We start from the raw sequence: 16,983 nt of genomic DNA on the forward strand, positions 1-16,983 counted from the left end.
AGTAGCAGTTATCAGCAATTTTGATGACGCATTGGAATCTACCTAACCATAAAAGGCTCTTTGCAGTCAAAGAAGTGTTGAAGTTGAGACACTTTCCATTGCAAAAATATCTTTAATAGACTGTTTAAAAGCTATTTTATTCCAGTATAAATTCACCTGACTTTGCTAGAGAAAACTGCCACCCTCAACGATTTTAAGTCAGTGATGGCACATTTGGCCATTACTGCCTCCTGAAGTCAGTCCCAAAAGATAATAGTTAATTGTCTTATATTTTTTTTCTTTCTGGAGGGAGGCTTTTGAGCATGGGCACAGTGAAGTACTGCTAATGTGGATTGCGTATCTCCATGTCATAATGATGTAAAGCACTGGCCATGAGAGATGCAGTGGTAGATTAAATTTTGGCAGCTGTGTTCTGTAGCCAAGTCCGCGCGTGATTCAGTTCAATGCATCGTTTTTACCACTACTCAGTGTAGTTTTAACCTTGCTTGTTATGGGCCAGATCCAGAGCAAGCAATCTGGCAGTCTTGGAACAAATTGAAAGCTAATAGAAAAACCTGTGAGAAGTAGATGAAACAGCCAATGAAACAACCAATGAAAGAGCTGTACCTGCACTGCAGTGAGCAGGGCAGCCTGCAGAGCAGTGATGCTGAAGGGCTCAGGTGGATCACTCAGTTCAGTATTGTTTTCTGGTGACTCTGGGAAACTTGCACTGGTTGATCCCAGCTCTGTGTCACTGCACCTCTTAGTACACGGACATTGAAAAGCCATGCAGCAGCACGTTATTTTTCTGTCTGTACATGCACCATGTAGATATCCACGTGTTTGGTAGGTGCAGGTGGAAGGACCTCTTAGTCTTTTTCTCCCAGGTTCTCTCCCCGGAATTCTATCATGCAGAACAGGAGGTTCCCCATCTTTGATTTCTCTCATTCTTTCCTCCTGTAACTTTTTCATTTCCTTTCCTCCCTTTTTCTATCCTCCATCTTCCTCTGCAGGATTCACAGGACTAAGTGTCTGAGGAATTTTCTCACTGAACTGGCAGGAAAAGGGGAGAGATTTGGACCGTGTATGTAATACCTAGAGATAAAGAAAATAAGCCATATGAAATGAGAATCCAGGTGAAAATAAGTAATATATATTTTTATTCTGTCTGTCGTATTTCACATAATTGCTGTTGTGCTGTTGCTATGGTAATGAGAGCATTTCTCTATCTCTGTATTGTTCTCTGTTCCATCACTTAGATCTTCTGCTGCCCCTATTTTTACTAACAGTCGAATTACCCATCTAGAGGAGTGGGTCTTGTGAAATTGTTGTTCATTTTTATTTCTTTAATCCTTCTTTCCAGTTAAAAATAGGCGCATGCTTACAGGCTTGCTGGTTTGTTATCAGTGCGTTCTCTTTCACATGATCAGGGTGCTACAAAAGTGATAGAAGCTCTCTCACTCATCCCAGAGTGCTTTAAAGACATCTTAAATTAAGGCCAGCATTGTCTCTTGAACTGCTTTAGAAAACAGACATTAGAAATGCTGAAATGAGAATGCATTTATATATATAAAGTCTGCACTGTTTTAGCAACCATAGACCTTTCACATCTTGTGCAATCTTGCATTTAGGACCTGACAGAAATTGAAAGGCTGTAAGGCAATGGACTGGATGCTGAGCATTAATCATCATTTGGAGTGCAAAGCCAGGATATAGTGTATGATTAGGACACCAACATTTTTCTTAGTTTGGAAGGTTGCTTCCAATAGAATTTCACAGTCTGAATGGAAGAGTTCACTAACAGTGGGCAGCGTATTATAATAATAACATATCATCTCCTAGTAGAAATGTCATCATTTCTCAGGCACAATGGATGCTTCGTTTTCAAGTTTTAGAAAATCAGAGTTAGTGACTTTTTTGGAGGAAAAAAAAAAAAAAAAAGGATAATGAAGGACAGTGTTTTAAGACAAATTTTATGACTAAGATGGTTTGTTACTTATATCCAGATTAATTGTACTCTTAATGGTTTTGCCCTTTTTGGTGTCATAAAGGCAGTGGGGAAGCAGAGTAATCTGGGAGCTTTCATGAAGAACCAGAAAAGTTATGTTTGTGCTAGATGAGAAACCATAACAAGTGAAAATGAATCCACTGCTTCCTGGACCATCGAGCCCATCCATACTGGGTGAATTTTCCCCATTTAGACTGTGGTATTTGAAACTAGCTGATTTGGCTGCCATCTCATTAGAGTGATTGACATCCTAGTTATACCATCGTTGTGACTCCTGCTCTAATTATGTTCTCCAAGATCTTTCTATCACTTATCAGCAGAGCATCTGCTCTTTTATCCATAGTCAGGAATAACTTTGAATTGGAGCTCTGGCCCTTCCTGGATCACAGTATCTTCTCTCCACACTGACATCTTTTGTGGGATATGTATGAAAAAGTCCATGTTAGATACACTTTGATACACTTTCCAGTGCCACTTTAGGACACTTTCCAGTGCCATCTTGTCTCAGCTTTTTTATGCCTTAACATCTGCAGCAGATTTTATATTTTCTCAAAGGAAACCAAATGCTTGCAAGCCCGAAAAAAGGCAAATAATATCATAGGATGGACTGAGATAATAAAACAAAGAATGCTGTTTTCTTTCCAATTTCGGGTAAACATTAGCCTTGTCTTATCCTGTTCATCTGAAAAATATGGCTATTGCTATTGCCAGTTGTTCAGTGACAAGCTCCAACTTGTCTGCGGTCCAGTTTATATCAGAATGGCAGCTGTAGATAGAGACTGTAATTTCTTTCTTGCAAGGTTTTTCTTTTTCTTTCTTTTTTTTTCTTTCATCTGTTTTCCCATGAGACCCATATAGTTATTTAAGCTGCAGAATCACTGGCTGTGGCAATTGCACCTGGGTTTCAGCATTTAAAGGCTTGAACTTGTACTGACCAAGCTGAGAACATCTTGTGTCTTGTGTGCAGCCCAGTCACAGTGAGGAGTTTAAAGCATTGCATGCTTGGAGTTTGCACTGTGTATAAAATGTCACTTCAAGTTAGTGAGCAATTGCAACTCATTGACAGAATCATGTGGAAGGAGGAACATGACGTACCACATGCTTCATAGCTTTATAAGTGTAAAAAAAAATAACCACAATCAGCTCAGTTAGCTGCTAAAACTTTGTATAAAGCTACAGAGAAAATTCAGTATTAGCTCCTTTGCACTTTTGTTTTATACCCTGTAGAGGTGTTTATATAAATATTGCCCTTTGGCTTTGACTCAGTATATTCTGGACTGACCCTTAAATCAAAGCAGAGCTTGAAATGCAGCCTGATTTTACATTAGCAAAGACCTGATTGAAGAATCAAATTTTTACAGAAGTAAATAAAAGGGATTTGGGAGTTGGGAAGGTGACCTTTGGGAGGCTGAAGGGCTGAATATTTTTCAAGGTTTAATGTTTTTTGCATGCACTATTGTTGGTATGTTTGTTTTTATAGTTAAAAATGGGCTAACATCAGAGACACAGAATGGTTTGAGTAATAAGGGATCTTATGGACCATCTTTTGTTTTTGATGTGGTGTTTTGTTGTTGTTTGATTATGTGATTAATTAAAGTAAAATGTAGGTCTCATCTCCACAAAGAATTCTTCATACACCAGATCATATGCAAATACTACTGTGATTAAATTCATCCCCATCTATGTCCTTGATGGAACCTGGGACACTGATGGCACTGAACACTCTGATTCCTTGGGAGACCAACAAAACTATTCATTTTCTGGTGAATTTAGCTGATCCAAACAAAGGGATGTAAACCAGTTACTTTACTGGAACTGCACTGTGCTGCACACTGATTAAAATATCAATTTTTAACAATCACCATAAACGCTGTTTCCATTTTCTAGAGATCAGCTGATCAGCTCTTAAAGTTTAGACTTAATGGCTCAGTGAATGTAATGGAGATTTCTAGTGGCTGGGCTCATGTATGTATTTTCATTTTTCTTGTCTCATGGCAGAAACCTTATTCGCTACAATAGCTGTGACAGTAATTTCTCCTCATCATTTCCAAAGGGAATTTCATTGTGTCGGAATCTGTGTCTAAACTTATTTCTTGTGAGGTCTTCTTGGTCCCCCCAAGTGTGTCCCTTTTGGTGCATAATCTTACTGCTTACTGTAGTGCGACGGCAAAGCGTGTGTCAAAGAACGGGCCTGGGTCTGCTGGGATTTGTGTATGCGTATCACCATCCCAAAGCATTTAAAGTGCTTATTTAAGAAGAAGAAAACAGTGTAGGAAAACAAGTCTTACCTTGCCTGTACCACAGGAAAGGAAGATACAGGACAGTTTCATTCCACAGATTTGTATGTTGGAGAGTGGGGAAGTGAGCTCAGATCTCCTGTAGCTCTAAGATGCATATCTATCTTTCTTGTTCAGTTTAATTTAGAATAAGTGTCCATTTTAAACTCTGCTTCCATATAAATCATTTAGTAATAATCCATCCTCTTGAAATGAAGGCTATAACAATCAGTTGGATATGAATAATTGGTACTAAAAGATAGGTAAAAGTGTCTCTTTCGCTATAAAAATGTCTCCCCTTCTGAATCAATTCAGCATTTTCTCTCTCCTAGAGAGAAGGATGTTCAGGATGGAAGAAGAGTTTTGTTTTCAGTAAAAATTCTTTCTTTTTTTTTTGGCTTTTTTTTTGGCCCGGATCAATAAGAAAAGCCCATTTTTCATTACAGGGCACATCTGAAGAAATGGATTCCTCCAACAATTCACAAAACATCTGTAGCATGTTGTCAAATAGCTTGGGGCAGTTACGGTGCCATGCAGATTTGGTTTCATTAGTATTACTACCTAGAATACTTATAATAATCAGCAAATTCCCTCTGGCGAAGAGGAGGTAGTCTTTATAACTCCGATGCCACATCTTGTTTGCATAAAAGAAAGCAAGTTGCTATTCACATTGGGTACATTGGAAATATGTTCTCTCTTGACAGTTAGCAAACCTGAGGCATCAGAGGACTTTGTACTTTTTACATCTTTTTACACCAAAAAATTGATTTTAGTTATCTTTGCTTTAATTTAGTGACCTTTCAAATCAAAACTTGAAATAGAAGACATGAAATATTTACAGAGTTCTTTTTATTTAGTAGAAGGCTGGTCAGGTCGGGTTTGTTTGTTTGTTTGTTTGTTTGTCATGGTTCCCCTTCCCCCCCCCCCACAGGATCCCTGGCCACCCAGGAAACAGTGCATTTATCTCCTCTCCCGTGTCATTTTAGGCAGCATCAATTTGTAAACCATTAAGAACACTTAGGGGGAAATTAAAATTGGTGAGAACTGGAGAACAGGAGGCCTCTTTCCAAATTATTTATATGTTTATGTATATATTTTAAAGCTAATCACTGCTGTAGCAGAGGATTCATAGAGGAATTGCCATAATACTGTATGCTGGTAGATAACAGGTCTCTGCGAGTGTGTTCCAAAGTTTTCTGGTGCAGTTTCCAGTCTCAGTCTATATGGCAAAAGAAGTATTGTGCACCATGAAGGTCTCATGTTCAAAATGAGGATGAGTTTAATCCAGCTGAAATCGAGGGAAATTGTGCTAAGAGCATCACTGGGGCTGAGACTTCACCTTTAGTTTTTGCAAAGGAAATGACTGCTTCCAGTGTAATGATTTATTCTTCCCTTTAAGTTCATCCTTTGATTAGCATTAAATTCAGGTTAGAGCTTCTCTCCTTCATCTTACAGCAAGCAGTAGTGGCAGCAGCGCGTGGCTGCAGGGAGAGGTGAAAATAGCTGCCTTCAAAGGCAGACGAGGGCAGGGCTCTGTTTTCTAGACTAAACATTGGCTTCTAGACTAAACAATATGAGAATGCCAGAGTGATAAAGAACTTCAATCATGGCATTTAATTCAAATCATTAAAAGAGTGCAGAAACCTTTGGGGAAAAAAAACGGCTATTTAAAGATGATGTCTGTTTTCTCTTCCAGTTATGGATGTTTCTTAAGCCCCTGAAGCGAATAAAGCAGTAAGGACAGGAGGCTGCTGTCCTAGCCTGCAGTGGAGTTAAAGCCTCCTGAGTGCTCCTGCTGCCATGTCCCATGAAATGAGGCCTGGGGTGAGGGAGGGTCAGGCGGAATCACAGGGGTCCTTTTATGCAATTGAATTCTTCAGAGAATTCCTATGAGATGGGAAGAAAATAACTTCCATTAAGACAGCGGAGGCAGAAGCTGAGAAAAGCTCTGACTCCAAGGAGAACCATAAAATATTAAATTGAATGGTTTCTGGTGAGTGAGTGTTGTACTGTGTCCTGCTTAATAGAATGAGCAGAGCATTGATTAGAGAAACTGAAAAAGCCAAGCATGCAGAAGTGTTTATTATTGCTGTCGGGTTTTATGCTTATCTTTCATGTGTAAGTCCTGCAAATAGAAAATATGTACAAATACTTGAAAAGGGGAATCATCAGAAGGATGAATAGGCCTTAGATTGATTATTTTGCTATTTAATAGGTTATATGAGGAATTCAGTGCTTCAAAAAAACTATTAAAATTGTATTTTGTGGAAATAGAGCTGAAAAGTTCAGATCTGTTAACAGTGTCTGTGTTGTTCATTACTGAAGCCATGAAAGCTGGTACAGAGTTTGGTGACTAAAAAGCAAAGGATTTTTGCTGGTACTGAGTAGATCCTGTAAAAAATCTGCAACACTGCTGTTCAACAGTGGTGTTTGAAATGGTGAGTAAATAGGGACTCAAGGCACATGCATTCATTTTTAAGCAGATGTTTAAGGCCACTGGCTTCATGGATCTTGCACAGTGTCCTTTACAACGTGCTGTGCTGCAGGGCTCATTATTTCTATCCTGGCATTGGCTCTCTGCCCTGTGTACACGTTTAATATGGAAAGTTGAAATACGTAAATGCTGTACCTAAATGAATTTCTGCAAGAAAATCATCCATGCAGGTAATAGCACTGCTTATTCTCTGTCATGTTGATATAAAATAATTTACCATTGATACATTTGATAGACAATAAGCGTTCTGAATCATAGCTTCTCTTTATAAGCAACAGACAGTAAACTCTTCATGGGAACCTTCACGTTTTTCACTGGTAGCATATAGTATGTTGTTTATTGTATCACATATTTAAATGTGCAGTTTGCATAGACAACTGCTTACATGATCTCTGTATCTACATTTGTTTTTTGCACTATAGATAAGAAAGGAGTAACCCATCTTAGGCATCACTGAGGCTTCAGGCCTAATCTGAAATCAGAGGGACTTGTTTCTTTTCTCCCTCAAGCAAGCACTGGCTCTGCCACATCCCACCATCCCCCAGCGAGTTCTTCTGACATTTACTTCTGGCTGAAGAAAAGTCAAATCTCAGTGTTTTCTCTAAATATAGCAGCCAAGAAGAATGCCCATTAGGCATTGCTCCGGGCTCTGCTCTGGGCATTGCTGCTTTTTACAAGTGCACTATAAAGTCTTTTGAGAAAAGTTTCATCCTGCTCTTTCTCAAATGGGCATGGGTTTCACATAAATAAGTTTTCCCTATCAAAATTGTTTAGCAGCTTTTAGGAGTTGAGCGGTACTTTAGTTGATACATACATATGTAGATCATGGTGCATTCAGGACAACTGGAAGTTCTCATTTCCACCTTATCATTTTCACATATATTTTACATTAACCTTCAACAAGCTGAACATGTAATTTGACATATATAGATCTCATGGAATTTCACATTGCACTGTCAACAAGTTGTGTAATGTTATAAGAAATCCCTTTGGAAACATGCTTGATACAGCCACTAATTATGCCTTGTTATGCCTTGTTAGTGTCAAAATAGTTGATTTCTTTTTTTCTTTTTTTAATTTTTGGTTGGTTGGTTTGGTTTGGTTTGTGGGTTTTTTTAGGCTTAATAGCATACTATCACCTGGCAGCTTAATCTCTGCTTTAATGAACAGCAGCAACACATTAAAATGATGGGAAAATTACTACATTAACTTCACAGAAAAAATATTAGTACAAGAAGCACATTAAATTCCTCAAGGATAGTTCAAGTGCATGGATTTAAAGTAGATTAGTACTTGCGCTGAAATTATTTTAAGATGTTTGCTACCCTTTGTCCCAGTTTAGTTTACATGAATTATCACAGGATGTCATAGTTAGAATTATAGATTCAGTACAGATATAACAGAATCTTTGTGTTAGTAAGGAGATTAGATAAAATACAAATACTCAGTTGTTAATGATTTTGGCTGGAGGTCAGCTGTAGGCTACCACCACATACCTGTATTTAAGTATATTTATGTGGAATTTTAGCACAGTAATACTGAAAGTTTTAGAGATCTCAATTGTGACTCTGCTTTTTTAGATTAAAGGAAATTAATCTCAACATTAGAACTTCATAATAGAGGTGGTACGATAACAATTTTATCTGATACACTCTCATGTGTTCAAATGGCAATGAATGTAATGATTTTATAATGCTGTTGTTTCCATATGTATATAAGGGGACAGAAGTGCTCTTTTAGTTGCAAAATTGTCATTGTTTTCTTTTTAATCCTGTAAGACCACACTGGTCTGTTCCAAAAACACGTGCATTGGTCTAGATGTTGGATTGCTTTGGTCTGTGTTACTAAGAAGTTTGCAGGAGCTACGTACTTTACCACTGTGAGTTCTGTAAGACCAATCAGTCTCGTTGGACTGTTTCAGGTTACCCCTGCTACACAGAGCAGTTGTGCATTTGTCACAGCTGAGAGTAATGTAAAGCATCCGGGCCTATGGGTGCAATTCAAACAAGGCACTGTACGGCTGTAGGATAAAGTACTTTTTGGCTTTCCTCTCCTCCTGGCTCATCACTCACTTCAGTAGGTATATGAGCACTAGTATGTTCCCAGCATCAGTTCTTGTGACAAAAAAAAACACCTCTGAGTCTTTCAACCATTACAACCTTTGTACTGAATTTGTTATTCTCTCACAGTTCTAAAGGCCTGGAGGTAGCCTGTGAATCAAGCCATGGGATTTCATTGTTATTCTTGCATTGAGCACTATATCTTGAATTCGATTAAATCAGATCTTTCCAGAAGTTATCACTTAGAATCTGAAGGCTTCAGAATGTGGAGGCTGGATTCCTTTCTTGGGTACTCATCCTTCATTTCCTCTCTTCTCCCTCAAAATGGCATTTTGGTTCTTTAAATTCTTGGTTATTCTTTCTCCGAGTTGATTCATACTCCTATGGTTGGGTAACTCTTCTCATTTTCTTCAGCATAAGAAGTATCCTGGTCTGAGCTGGGGTCAATGATATTGGAGGTCTGGGCTTGGATTTGGTTTGGGAATCTCTCCTAAATCTCCTTCTGCTGGGATCTTCTGGCAGCATCTGAAATTTGCAAAGCATATCAGTCTCACTTGTATCTACATCTAGTTTCACTTAGCTGTCACTGCTGCTTTCCCTCCCCGGGCACTGTCACATAGGCTGTAGCACACACACAGTATTCTCCAGTGGTCTCTAATGTTCACCTCTTATACTCTTTGGCTTAGTTAATGTTATTTCTTTGGTTTCTATTTCTCAGGTGTCCTTTATAGTTTTTGAAGATGACTTTCTCTCTTGTCTCTGGAGGAAAATGACCTACAGTGTCATTCAGTGTATTCCCTCAAAGCATTCAGAACACTGTGATCCTCTATCTCAGACCTTAATCTTAATTTCTAAAACTGTGTGACACGTAGCCTGGATACAAATACATTTTTCATGGAGACCTGAATTCCTTTCTGTATTTTTTCCTTCCTTCCAGTCCATGTTTCCACACACCAAGTTATTCTTGTTTATTTTCAGATTCTCTTTATCTGAAAAAATAAAATAAATAACTAAAGGTCTGTTTTCTATCCCTTCTGTCACTTAGCATGAATTTTATTCGTACTGATAACACCAGCAAATTGCTGGATGTACCTTTAACTTCTCTGCTTTGTTGATAAGACTGATATTAATCCCATCTTTCTCAGTAATCTACTGAAGTACTTACCTGCCCGAGATCATCTTTTTTATTTATTTTTGGACTCTAAATTCTATTTTATTTTTCAATATCCCTTCTATATGCTTTTCATTTCATGTTGTTCAGATGAGTCATTACTAATCTCAGGTAGGGAATGCATTTTCTGTGTCAGCAACTGAATAACAACTTTAGACCATTTCTTTTCCACAGGTGATTTTTATGATTATTATTTTAATCTTATCTATGTCTTCTTTCCTGATGTGCTTCTGGGAACTAGCAATAGTTCTGTCTGTATTTTGCATCAGAGCTCTTTTCTGGACATTTAAGAGAGCATTAAACTGGGAGTAAATTATTTGTTGCTTTTCTCTGATCCTCTTAAACTGCCAACATAGTGAGAAAGGGATTTTGTGTAAAAGACAGCTATATTCTAAATGTCTCTAAAGAAGTAATAAGCAGTTTAGTCCAAAATGAATGAAGTTGAGAAATGCTCCTGTATTACTAAATGAAATATTATATGATGGAAGACCTCATTTGAAAAGGAATTGAGTTGTAACCCCCATTCTCTCAGGAGTAGTTTAGGAGAGGCCATTTCCAGCTCATTACAGAAAAATGAGCCTTTTCCCAACCATTTTTCTCAACCTTGCAATCATGTAAACCTTAAAAATCTGCCTGTCTTTGTCAGAAGGTGGTTTTCTGGTATTGTGAATACCTCAAAGCTCCCAGAGTTCTGCAGGAGTATAAATATAAACAATACAAAACTTGGTGCAGATTTGCATGAGGTCAGTCCCTTCTCTGATTATTCCCAGATCCCAGGGCTTGTCTGCCTTTCTCATTTTGCATCAATAAGCAGCTGGTCCTGAGTAATTTTGTCTACGGGCTCCCTGCTACACTTCGTGTCACTTCCTGAAGCGTGTGTGACAGCGCAGGTGTCTGCATCTGAACAACCATCTAAGCAGCCAGCAGTACAGAGAGGCACTGCCAGTTCATGGGTCACCTGTTGTGCTTCAAAGGTCCTTGTGAAGCTGAAATGCTCATTTCTGTTCGTTGTCTGCTAGAGAAATCAGCCTTCGTTTCAGATGCTGATTTCTGAATGGCAGGTACTTAAATTCAGGTAGGTGCTGCCATACCCTGTTTTGGAAGAGGATTCAGCTGCAGCAGAATAAGAGTATTCTTATGGGATTTTTCAGGAATCCCTGCTGAAGTTCAAACTCCTACTCCATATCAGAATATAGACACTCGGTATTTCCTCAGCTAAGTACACACTGCTTGCCAAATACTGACCAGTAGTAAGTAAATGTCTTGAGCATACAAGGCTATCACACCTTTATTAATTTAGCTTCCTTGTGTTTGCAGTTGTCAGTCTTTTCTCCTTTCTGTGCAAAATATCTTGCATATGATGGCATTGAGTCAGTCACAGACTAATAACTGAATTAAAACTTCAGCCATCTTTCTTGAGTTTTATTTTTTGTGATGTAGCAGAGCAGTATCCACAGAGCAGAGCCCATAAGAGCTTCAAGCTTCAGAGTAGCACAGTTCATAATGGATAAAACTGCTCTTTTAATGTTAAAAGTAGTTTTAGAATGTGTTCAAAGGATGGAAATAATGGAAAGTACTAATTATACTGATTAAACAACAGTTAAATGAAATGCATAAAAAGCTGAATCAAAGCCTGGAAGTACAAGAAATGAAACTTAGGGGAACTTCCCATCTGTTTCTTTCTCCTGGAGCCCACAGAGTGGAGTTTCATGTTTTTTCAGGTGTAGCTGCATGTTAGCAATAAGAGCACACCAGATTCATGGATATTGCAAACAAATTTGAAGCCAAAAGAAACATTCCTCAAAAGAATGGAAAATTGCGTGTTAAGTCCGATAATTTTCTTCCCCCAAGGCAAGTGCTACAGAATAGCTGAAATTATATTTTAAATGTTTTTCTTTATAATACAAACCAGTTTACTTATATTATAGATAAGGGCTCAATTCTGTGTCTAGCACTGTGTTAGCAGCGAAGCAGTTCCTCATACCTGGGGGCTCTGTCTGCCATCTGCGTGGATCTTGTGCCAGATTTCAACATCTGTCTCAGGGGTGGCCATCAGCAAAAAACCCCATTCAAAAACATCATCAGGTTTCCTGGGGGCTTTCCCTCAGTTCCCATGAGCAGAACTTCTCACTTGCACAAGAATTATCTATTATTTACCACCTGGTATTCTCAGAACTGGGATTTCTAATATTGCCATCCTATAGCTTAGAAGCCAGCTTTGCTTCTGCGATTGAAATCAAGAGAATTACAGTGCATCCTGGTGAAAACAACTGTGGTAAACAGGAGAAAAAGCAATTACTAAAAATGAACGGGCAAAGCTGCTGTTAAAATGTAAAGGACAAACAGCCTTTATCACTCTGTCTGAGTCTGCTGGCAAATCAGCTGCCATAGTTCAAAGCTCTTGTTGATGAAGAAGTGTTTGTTAGGATTTATGGCTGCTAAAGCGTCAGCTTCCTCCTGTCTTCAAGTTAATACACGATAAGAACAGAATTGTTATAGAAATACGTAACAGTTTGCTTTCAGTTTTCATTAAATTTGGCAAAATAAGGTCAGAAGAGCAGTATTTGAAGTTGCCTTAGGGATTTTTCATACTTTTTCAGACAAACTGCTGCCAAAAATATAAAGGACACTATGAGATGCAAAATTGTCATGACTTTAATTGCTCTAAAATCAGCCTGGTACTCTGTAAGAAATGCGAAAATTTTCTGTTGACAAGTTTGGAAAAGGAACTGACCCATTATTTACTCAGTAAAATGATTTGATGTGATTGTGATCCACAGAGCTGGTTTCTAGAAGATGCTGAATGAGACTTAAGGTGGAAAATAAATAAATAAATGAATAAATAAAAGGGCAGGTAAATGTTGAATGTTGACATGGAGGTGTTAAGGATGTCAAATAGTAGTTTCTGTATTCTTGTCTCCAAATTAACTTATAATAGGCATTGGGTTACTTGGTTTGTTTCTTCTAAACAGCAGATCGTCAAAATGCCATTAATAGCACCGGCACAGAAGTACCACTTCTGGTTAGTTTGGCTTGTTGCTGAACATCATATAGGAAAGGCTTTAAAATTTCTAGTTTTAAGTCTTAGCAGAGAACTATTTTTTTCTCTGTTTTAAATCTGCTGCGCTGTAATTATATGAGGCAACTCATTTTTACCATCACCTACGGGCAGAAGCTATAAACTGCCACTTCCTCCAGTACAGCTGTCTGGTTCACTAAATACATCTTTGGGACTCGTTTGCATTAGTTACCAAGAGATAATGTGCAGCAGCGAATGGGGGGTTATGCTTTGTAATGGTCTTTGTCAGCTCTGTGTTCCTAATGTTCTTCTGTTGTTAAGGAAGAAGTGCAGACTCAATGCCGTGCAGGAGACCTGAAGGTTAAGGTCAAGTAGCAGAGACATCCTCTGGCCTCCTCCATGGTATCCTGAAACAGCCTGATGCTGTAGCAGAATTTCAGCTGAGTTTCCCTTTTAAGGCCCCAGAGCTACTTTTCAGAGTTCTGTCAGTGTTTGGTAGTGTACTCTGGGAACTTATGGGAGAGAGTAAAGTGCACACTATTAATGTTTGTAGTTATCAAAGAAGTAGAAGGAGCCAAAGGGGTCTGCATTTACATAATTTCAGAATGTTTAATGTGGAACACCATGTTTTCAAATGAAACATTTGAAAAATAAATGAATACTGCCCTGAGAGACAAGGCATTTTAGAGAGAAAAAGAAAGAAATGATACTCACCCCTTCAATGAGCAGAGCAGCTTTGTCCCCGAGATGTGTCTGCCAGCTGTCACAGCCCTGCACAGAGGTCAGGGATGACATACCATGGCTCAGCTGGCCTTCAAAGCAAAGGGGTCAGAGGAACACATTGGTGTGTATAAGCAGATCTTGACAGTGCACGTCCCACTGCTATTCAACAAGTTGCGCACATTGTGCAAGATAATTTGCGTGGTTGTGATTTCAGGTTTCTTAGGTTTGCAGTAATACGTAGAAGGGCATTTTACTGCACACCGAAATCTTGAATTGTTTTTCCTGGCTGGTCTACAAAAAAACAGGGCAGCGTGAATTTGCCGTAACAAGAAAACTCATTAGCTTCCAATAGGGGCTCTCTTACTGAGCACTTGGCATGCTCTTGTGCGCAGGCAGGAAGGACTGCAGAGTAACTGCTTTGTTTATTGTACACTGATTTCCCAAGTTAAAAAAAATTGTGTTCCACTGAATAACATTTTTTGGATTGATGTAAGGTTTGTTGCAGTACAGGTTGGTTGGGGTTTTCTATGGCACAAATCAGATTGAGTGCGAACTAAAGGCTTTGTCTTCCCAGTTTTTAATGGAATGGAAGCAATATAAGAGTGTAGTAAAGTTATATATATATGATAAGTGAATATAAATGATGTCTCTCATTGTGTAACATGCTCCAGATTTCTTCCATTGTATTTGCAGTGAAGAAAAGCAAAGCAAAGGGAGAAAGTACTGAATTTTAAAATATCATTAAAAAATGTGAATCTCAAAGGGCTGTGTATGAGGTTTTCAATGTATGCAGGGTATTTTTACTGTTCAGTGCTCTTGTCTAGTGAATTGTTACAAACCATATTGATAAGAAAAACCCATCTGGTCCTGTGGGAGCAGCTATCTCTAGCTGCTTTAGCCCATCATTATAGCACTTTTGGCTTTATCAGGCAGTATTCACTCTGTTCTTGTTGTTTCTTGTTATGCATTCCTGTTGCATGTATAATTATTTTATATATCAAAGCTTGTTCTAATTTCTACATTCTGCATCTCATCCTAAACAGTTAAATTTCCTTTATCTCACAATCATTTACTGAATGTGTCTGTCAGAAATACCTCTTGCCCACAGTGCATATAGTTTCAAAGTCATGATCCAGATGTGAAAAGGGCAATCTATCTGCTACCAACTCGGTACTGTTCTGTGGTTTATCAAAAAGGAAGGGGTTGTTTTGCAACAAATGGTGTTGGGATAGATGATTGAAGTCACTAATTGGAGCCTGTGCTTTTACTCTAAGTAGATATATCAAAGACTAAATAGACATGAAAGCTGAATTCACCTCTCACCCTTGCAAATGAGCTATCTTAGTTGGGCTTGGAGCATGTTGTATAATCAGTGAGGAGCAGCCTCTTCTGATACTCCCAACGTTGTTCCCATTTGTCATGAAACAGAGGTCATTAGTTTCTGTGACTCTCACTTTGACCTCAGTATTAAATTTTCTTCAAGGGAAACAAAAGCACTGATTAGTGAGGTCTGCCGATGTTTGCAGGGCTACAGGTGACTTCCTTGACTAGAGGCTAAAAAGTCTAAAGTTTCCATTTTGAAGGTGGGGTGGTGGGAGAGACAGTTACAGGTAATTGAAGGGGGGAGAACAAAAATGACAGATCTCCAATATAAATATATTGTCTTTTTATCCAACAGAAATGGTTTGGGGAGCTTTATTTCCCCCCAGCTGGATAGTGCTGGACAAAGCTTACAAGGCTCATATTCTGGCAATATCAAAGTAACTTCTTTTTTCCATGTCAGACAAAATGCAGGAATAAAATTTTGCTACTTACATTGTAATGTGAAGCTGAGTGTTTAGTATCATGGTATTCATTGTTATATTAGCTTCCAGACAGGGAAGTTTGCTGCCAAATATACATCCCATGTTCTAGTAAGCCCCTTCCTATCTTGCTTCAGCATCCATCTTTGCATATCTCTGTTCTGTGCATATCTCTGTATCCTCTCCCTCTTCTCCATCCAAATGCTGACATCTGGCAAGAAAATATTATGCTCTGCTTTGAAAGCTTTTGAAACCATTCTCCTTTTCCAGCACTAAGTATTGAACTTTTCAGTGCCAGGAAGCTTTGTTGGCATTTCAGCCATATCTGCCTCTGGAATCACAGTCAGCAAACTGTGCCTGTGGTTTAATTTCATCTCTGTTTGTATTTCTTTAGCCATACTGTTCTCCAAGTATAGAGGGTACCACAGATGCAAATAGGTTAATTATGTTTTAAAACATAATATATATGTTTAACTCCTCATAAAATCAGAGATACAAAAGAATTTATGCTTTGCATTTGGGGATGATTCATCTGAGAATAATATTCCTTCCTGTTTCGCAGTCCGTAGAAAAGTGTGTTCCTCAATATCGATAAAATAAAATAAATTTTATTACACTATAATTGCAGATGGAGAGACAGAGGGGAACCCTTATAACTGTGAGAATTAGATTTGAAAGAGAAACAGTGTTAGACTGATAACTAAAAGAACATCGCTTAGATAACACGATAATGTTCTTTGTAGAAAGCTCTGATCAGATCAGCCTGGAACTTACTGAATAACTCCTTTTTTGATTATAGCCCTTGGCAAATTGTCTGAAAGTATGCTTTGAATTGTATATAGATTTAGTTGCTAATCACGGTAGTTAAAGCAATTTTCGTGATCTAGCACACTGCAAACCTTCATCTACCATCAGATTTTATTTCTTGCTCAGATCATCTGCCTTATGTGAGCTGAATACAGATTTTCACGAAGCCTCTAGAGTTCTTTAAGAGAAGGTATGTTCGCCTGTAGGTGAGTCTACAAGCAGGAGAGATGAGTTCACTGAGGTGTTAGCATGGATACAACTTGACCTCTGTGTATGTTTATGATCTTTAGCTGAAAGCTGATGAGAACATTGCACCAGAGCAGCTTTGGTGTTCATTTAGGTGGGAAGATTTCAGGCAGTTCAAAGGGCTGGTTAACCACTTAGTTCCCCGTGAAGCAGCAGTCTCTGGCTTTGCTTACACAGAACAGGAACAGATTTAATATTCAAAAGAATCTAACTACACTATTATAAGATCGTCCATTCAGCTATTGGCACCACTTTAGATACAGTGGTCTAAATTAACAGATAATCCACAAAATACTGCTTTCTTAGTATGTGACTTCAGTTAATTGGCACACTGAGGTGAGGAGAAGCAAAAAATAAAGCAATGAAATTAAAGAAATGACTTAGAACAAACACATCAG

At 38.4% G+C, this 16,983-nt stretch overlaps 1 long non-coding RNA gene across 1 annotated transcript; it reads right to left on the reverse strand.

Annotated features, from left to right (window-relative positions):
• Positions 1 to 6,307: 6,307 nt before the first annotated feature.
• LOC107321097 (uncharacterized) lies at positions 6,308 to 14,099 on the reverse strand. The gene is made up of 2 exons (XR_001558460.3): positions 13,722 to 14,099; positions 6,308 to 9,342 (listed from the first exon to the last, which is right to left on the reverse strand). It is a non-coding gene; the product is annotated as an uncharacterized LOC107321097 (long non-coding RNA).
• Positions 14,100 to 16,983: the final 2,884 nt, after the last annotated feature.

Source organism: Coturnix japonica, chromosome 9, assembly GCF_054131305.1.
Source record: "Coturnix japonica strain WE chromosome 9, WE-NBRP24, whole genome shotgun sequence".
In the NCBI taxonomy this organism is placed as follows: Eukaryota; Metazoa; Chordata; class Aves; order Galliformes; family Phasianidae; genus Coturnix; species Coturnix japonica.